The following is an 8,051-nucleotide window of genomic DNA, read 5'->3' on the forward strand; positions in this document are numbered from 1 at the left end:
TTATTTTGTTTTAGTATTCCAAAATCCTCCAAAATAATTATAAAATAAATAGGAATTATGAAAATAAAATTAAGGACGAAAGTAAAAAATTTTGTGGACGGATTATTGAGCTAAAGTTTCTTTGTCTTGTGTGGATTAAAAAGTTTAGATTTAGATTTAGATTAGATTATTGTGTAGATTATTAAGTGTCGGAGTTTTAGAGAACATACTTCTACTGTATTAGATTTTCTACTATTTTATACGTCACAAAAAATAATTGTAGTAATACACTTTTCAAACTACAATATCGTATTTCATATATAAAAGTGAGTTTAAACAAGCTAATCAAATGAATTTAATTAATTGATTAAAGAGAGCAATTCTTTTCTTGCCTCTGAGGTGAAAGTTAATAAAGCACACTTGTAATTTATATTACAGAATTATCCATTTTATAGTAAGACTTCAAAAGTTTGACACATTTAGAGTAGTTGTTAAACGATTCATATTATAATCGTCCTGTTGCCCTAACATTGCCCTATATGGTTCGCTATATTTGAAATACAAAATTATGTCAAATAATTTTTTGAGTTTAGCATTTGTAGAAAATAACATATTGACTATATATAATGCTTTAAACATATTAACCAACTACAAAACTAAATTTTATGACTAAAAATCGTCCACTTTGAGCCCAAAACTATAAACTAAACCATAAACTATTATTGTAGTATACTATATTATATTGTATTATAGTATTGTTCAAAGTAATACTATAAACATATAAACCAGTTTAAATTATATAACCATAAATCTGCCAGCTTGAGCTTAAAATAATTTAAATGTATTATAAATGTCCAATTAAAATACAAATATTAAATAAATTAAATATTAATTTTCTTAGTATTAAGTTACATAAGAATTGGTTAACAAACATGCCTTGCCTCAATAAGCGCACTGCATTGTTCTGGTGTTTTCTTGTTTTGTTTTTTTCTAACTAAATGTTCTCAATTTCTAAACGTTTATTAAGTTGCTCATCAATAGTTAAATTTTACTTTTCTATATAGTGGCATTTCTTTAGCAATTGGCTTGTTGAAGAAAAATATTATTAAGTTGGGTGGCTGAAGAATTTGATTTAAAACTGAACTTGATATTTTTATTTTAAAAAACTGGTTTAATAAGGTTTAATAGTTATAAATGATTTCCTTCGAATGAAAAGTTTTATCTCATTTTTTCGAAAATTAATCATTTAATAATTTAAAAAATAAAACCTCATTAAAAAGAGGTTCTTATTAAAACAGGCAAAAATCGAATAAATTTTTTCTTCATTCAAGTCTAAGACTTTAAAGAGTCGATTGCTAAATCCTTTTATTTTCTTTATTATTTCTCATTTAGTAAAGTTTGTTATAATTGCATTTTTGTTTAAATCAGGGTTGTCTAAAGTTTCTCTGTGCGGCCCGCGACATTTTTAATCTCCCACAATTACCCAATTTTTCTTTTAGTATACTGATAAAACTACATTATTTTATTTTTATGGTACACCAAATAAATAATCTGAGGTCAATTATTGCTTAGTCTGATGAAGTGATAAACAATAATCCAGTGAAGGCGTAAAGAGGGGTTTTCAAAATACCTCTTTACTCTTTAAAGAAAGAGTAAAAGTGCTCAAGTGCACTAGCTCCAAGAACTTCAACATAATAATAAATTAATAAATTAATATAACTAAATTTAACATTATAACCGTATTTTTATTTTTATCGAAAACAAAAATAGTGTTTGTGCGACCCTCCCATCAGTGCAGTGATTTGTACTGGCCCGCGATCGCATCTGGCCTGGAAAGTTCTGGTTTAAATAATGAAATCGAAAAAAAACCATTATATAATCTTTAATTTTAGTTACAATAAAATTTAATATCTATAACTCTTAATTTTTTAAATGTTCATTATTTTGTTTTTAGGTTCAGAGCTCACAAATGGAATTTATTTACCAAATTTAATTTTAATTTTTGTGAACCGATAACGTGTTTCGTCTAGCTAAAGAATTTTGGTTTATTTTTTTTTAATTTTAAATTTTTACATAATATGAAAACTGTAACTGCATATATGTATCTATATATATACGAATTATTCAAATTCAAATATTGATCAAAATATAGAAAATGTTGAGTTTAAAATTTTTAATGATTTTCAATTTAAATACGTCTCATGCATCGAGTGTTTCTATAAGCATGCAATATTCAAGCTTAATAAATTTTTGTTTTGACTATGAAAAGTCCTAGAAACCAAAGTCAAACAATGTACGAGCATATTTCCGAAGGTATGAAATTTCAAACTTTCATCATGGCCAGGTGCTTAGCGTGTTATGAACTTCCACAGCCCACATGGAGTCAGTCATACTAAAAAAATAACGCAACGGCGGGAAGTTTACAGGAACACATTTTGTTGTAGTATGATATCTTATATAAAACTGTACACGTTATTAAATATATGTATATTATTGTATAATATAACTACGTTCTTTTATACACAAAAAAATCGAAAAAGACGAAAGCGGAAAATTAAATTGCGCCATTTTATACTTAAATGGAAAATGCAAATATTGGCTTGAGTGGCAAAAATAAATTTAAAAATATGAGAAAATCAAAAAAAAAAATTATAAAAATTTATATTTAAGAATATATGAGTTTGTATTTTATTCTGTTAAAGCTTAATTTAAAGAAGGAATATTCGAGGCAAATACGAACAATTTGTATAAGGGATGTATGTTTGGCTTGGTAGTGGCAGAAGAACTGTGAAATATTGTGTACGACAAGGTTTAACTTAAGAGTAGACATGTGACAAGCAGGCCTATGGAAAAGGTGGTTACGGGACAACAGTGAATGAGTTGCGGCACAGTTGCTTGTTTTGGTCTGTTCGTCACCCTCGTGTAATCACGATCCAAACGTTCAGCAATTGTAGGAAATTATGTTATGTCCTTTTATATCCTTTTTGTTAAGGGTCTTTACTTCATTCGCTTTTATATCTTTTTTATTATTTGACTTTTGAAATGAACGCACTTAAAGCATTGTGGTAAATTAATTTAAATCGATTTATTTTCATGTTTACGTATTCTATTCACAACACAATTTAACAACTTTTAAAAAATTTGTTTTTAATTTTTGCGTAGGGCGTAGAATGCTTGTGAAATATATTAATATATATTTATTTTTTTATTGCCAAATATCATATGTAGTTATATTTATACTTTTAGTATTTTTGTTTTGTTTTTGAGCTTGTACATTTTTGTTTTTTTTTTTGGTATGTTGAAGTCAACTTATTTTATTATTTTCATTTAAAATTGTTTTCTAAATAATTTTGAATGTTATAACTTTTTGTTTTAATGATAAAAACATTTTTTCCATTTAATTTTGCATTTATTGCTTTGTAAAAACTGTTTAAAGACATTTATTTACTAGCAAATAGCGTATCCGTATCCGCCCATAACATTAATTAGGGTGCGAGTTTGACATTTTCTATACTACTTTCATATGCACACCAAATTTGTATGTGATAGAAAATTCGCCCCAATTTAATTTCCACATCTTTTATCAAAATTACCAAATTACCACAGCTTTTATTAAACACTTTAATACACTTTTATGTTTTGTAATTTACATGTTGTGCGAGTTAATTGCAGTGTTAACACATAATAAACAAACGAAAACACAAATAAACAATTAAGCAAAATCTCAGCATTTCAACATAAAATTTCTTTTGGTAATTTTTCAAATTTTTCGACAGAATTTATGCAAATTATCTTTTTATGCTGAAATAATTTAAAAGAAAAGTATAAGCCCGTTCCGGTCTTATATTCTCGCACACGTCCGAAACCTAAAAGAGTTCACGAAAAACTGCAAAGAATGCCATGAGTTCCTAATGCTACCCTGTCAGCATGGCAGAAAAGTTTTTAGGCCACAAAAAATTTCATCGAATAAATTGTTTTCAAAAGAATATCGTATTAGCAATGTTGTTCTCTTTGTTAAGAGAAAATATTTGATTTCAGTGGTGGTTCAAAACAGAACGGCAAGGCCAAAATGTGCACATATAAAAGAATTATTAATCAAAAATATAGAAAAAAATAATGGTACATCACGACCTATACAATTTGTTTTACTATTCCTGAAGAAAATCTCGTAAGATAACCTGTACAAAAATGAGAGCAATCGATGAAACTTACAATATCCCTTGATGCAAGATACTAAATGCCATTAGATTTGATATAAGCCATATGGAGATATGAAACTTACTTCCTGCTAATAGAGAAAATTGAGCAGATAAGATGCTAAATATTTTACTCACTGACAGCTCACAGTTGTTAGCGTTGGTGTAAAGTACACCTACATTTGTGTTTTGACAGTTCACAAGAACATTTTGCGTTATAAAGATAATGATTATTGGGTCAATTCAGACCTATATAGACTCAAAAACCTGTCAGCAGTTTCATTGTTAACCGAAATAAATTGTTCATATTTAAGTACTGATACAGTTTAGCAGTTAGATATTTTGCAGAAAGACTGGGATTCTATGAATTTAAATACATTTTTTGGTGGCGCATAAACAAGTGTAATCTAAATATTTTGAGAAGAGTTATTTGCTTCGTATTAGACAATATAGATATTACAATTTTGTAGTTTTCAATCAGCTTTTACTTTTTAGACTAAAATTAGAGAGATTTTAGATTTTAGATTAGAGAGACTATTTAGCTGTTCCAATAAACATATAAAGTCTGTTTCTCGAGCAACTTCAAGTAGTTAAACATAGATTTTGAAGTTAAACCATTTTTTTGATTTAACTAAAAATTTAAGATATTTGTTTTAATTAGTTGTATAATAATAACACAAAAAAATATTAATTATTTTGGAAAATATATTAAAGTAATTAAGTCATTTATAATACTTATTGGCTTTGATATTCATCAAACGCACCAAACTTAGTGAAAACATATTGGTCTATGAATTTGATACGTAAATTTCTAAATCCAAATTCTAGGTTGATATATTTTATTCAACAATTTCTTAACTATTTCATATCATCTGAATAATATAGTTCATAATAATATACGAGAAATAATATAATAAGGCTCTACTATTTGATAATAGGTATAGTTTATAATTGAGCTACTATTTGATAATAGAGCCCTTTCTTTCCGATCATTTCTTTATGTTGGAAAGAAGGTAATTAAGGTGAAGGTGAAAAATTATATTGCCAAGAGGAAAATTTTTTTTAATAAAATATCGGTTATGGTTTAAATGGCTGTTAGGGCTGGATTGAATAAAAATCGTAAATAATCTCTTTAAATAGTATTCTGTTATGACTGGAAAACGATGACATTCCAATTTTACCCTTTATCTTTTATTTCGTATTCTACAGCACTTCACTGTGATAATACTAATGCAAACGGGCATCGAGAAAGTTTTTAACTCTATTATAATGACTACGATCGATAAGATATTTGATATCTACAAATATCTCTAATATAATTTCCACTAAATCGTGCTATTTAAGATTATGCAGGTAATCAGGAAACGAATCTAAGAAAGCTTTGTGAACCAATAAAAACTATCGAGTATAAGTACATATAACTCCAACTACTCTCCAACTACTGCTTCAAATACCTTTTCTGCTGAAGCATCTTCATCCATTCTCACAACTTGACCAAGCCAGCGAAGCCGCTGGATGTTAATTCGCTGAATTGTATCGGTGTCGTGATAAAGCTCGTAGAGTTCGTGGTTATTTCGTATGCGGTAGTCGTCGCCAACTCATAGAAGACCAAAGATCTTATGAAGAACTTTCCTCTCGAACACTCCTATTGCTGCTTCATCATTCTGTGATAGCGTCCATGCTTCTGCACCACTTAGAATCACAGGAAATATGAGCGACCTATAGAATGTAAGTTTTGTTTGTCAACAGATAGTTTTACATCCCAGTTGCCTACTGAGCTCATAGTAGCACCTATTATCAATGGTGAATCTTTGTCTGATCTCCAGGCTGATATCGTTGCTGTTTGTTACGGCAGTGACAAGATAGATGAAATTCATCCATGTGTAAGAACCTATAATTTAACACTTTCTGAATACATTTGTACACCTATACATTGTACATATGTACACCTAAAAACACACATTGAGTTTTTTGAGTATTTTTGGCTATCAAGAGTTTACGTATTCCTTAAAGATTTCTTTTTCTATATATATCTTTTTCTGTTTTGCAGCACTAGTAAGTGAAATGTTTCTCTTAAATTTAAATTAAAAGAAATATTTTTTTAGGAAACATGCGCACTGAGTATTTTGCTCTTTGTCTCCCCACACAATAAATCATATGAAAGTGTCCGCGATTCTGAAACACGTTGTCATGGTTGTGCATTTCTTAAGAATTACCGGAGTTTGTTCAACATGTTTCCTGACGCGGCTTGTGCTGCCGGCATAATTGATATTAAGAGCTAATTCATGGCAAAGACTTTCCAAATAGTTGAGAATGGCATTCAAACGTATAATAGAAGCACTATTGATATTACAAATGTTTGCACTATAATTTTGTTAAATGAACTCTTAGCGTAGATTTCGCAATACTTTTTAACACATTTTGTTCATAGAAAATACATATTAAATAATTACTACTTATAAAATGATCAAAGTTGCTAATTTATATTATTTAAATCAGAGTTCAATTATTAAATGCTTCAATGTGTAAAGTTGGTTCACTTCATTTACTTTCAAATTCAATTTATTTTTTCTGCTTCGAAAATGCTAATAGTAAAATGAATAAATGTTGATTCAAATTAGAACTGCACTTTTTACCAAAACGCTTTCGGATGCTCTTTATTTTCAGTTTTATTTACTTGTTTTACATGTTTAACATAATAGAAGTGATGAAGAAGGCATGCTGATTCACATAACTTAAATATTAAATTCCTCAGATAATTAAAAATATTAGAATTCAGAAAATGAAAGAGAATTTCAAAGTGGAATAAAAGAAAATTTAATTAAAATTTAATAATTAATAAATTGAGAGCCATTCCTTGCATTGGAAAAACAAATATTTATATTGCATTTTAAAATTTCTTAATTAGTCTGTGTAGATATTAAGAACATTTATGAACCATTAGAACTCGAAGCTGATGTCTTTAAAATTTAAAAAAAAAAAATAATATATTATTTTTTTATATTTATATATTAACTTTAAATTAGATGATATTTTCTATATTATCAGTTTTGTTAAATAATGGTTATCTAAGTGGGTAAACATGATCACTCAGTTTGATGGTTTATTAAATGGTATCTTCAAACTTCCTCAAGTGCAGTGAAAACATTAACATCTTAAGATACACATCATAAAGATTCCTTCTTATTTAAAAATTTAAATAGCTCATTATATTCTTAATTGCATTTCATAGAACACATAGGTTTCAGTAAATTGTAAACTAAAAAGTAGCATAAGTAGCAATAATTACATTGTCAGTTATGGACAAGTGAATAATGAACAATAATTGATCCCAATATTCTCCCTTTTGAAATACTTTAGCTATGTTTGACATAAAAGTATTGATGATGAAGATAAAACTTAAAAAAACATATAATAGGGAGAACAAAACATTGTTTTGTTAAAATTAAATTAAATTTAATTTGATTAAATTAAAATAATACAAATACTTTGGCACATATATAGTCAAAAAAACAATAAAAATGAGAATTAGTCACTGCACTTACAATCACTGGTCGACTTAATTCAAATATAAATATATATATATATATATATAAATATATAAGAAAAATAAGAAAAAACCAAAGTACCAGATAACTGCCATAAAACAAAAGGAAGATGTTTATCAGACTTATGTATCAGCCTTCAAAGAAGTTGCTGTCTACTCAAGCAGACATGCTGTAATCAAAACAATAAATATATATTTGGACTGACAGAACGTCATATCAATTAACTCGGTAGTGTTAAGCTCAAGATTACCTGGCAGCTCTAAACGAGAACAGTGTTGTGTGTACGTTTAAGATGGGTCTCGGATCAAAACGGTATTAAGGAAAATTG

This window comes from Teleopsis dalmanni, chromosome 1, assembly GCF_002237135.1.
Source record: "Teleopsis dalmanni isolate 2A chromosome 1, ASM223713v2, whole genome shotgun sequence".
In the NCBI taxonomy this organism is placed as follows: Eukaryota; Metazoa; Arthropoda; class Insecta; order Diptera; family Diopsidae; genus Teleopsis; species Teleopsis dalmanni.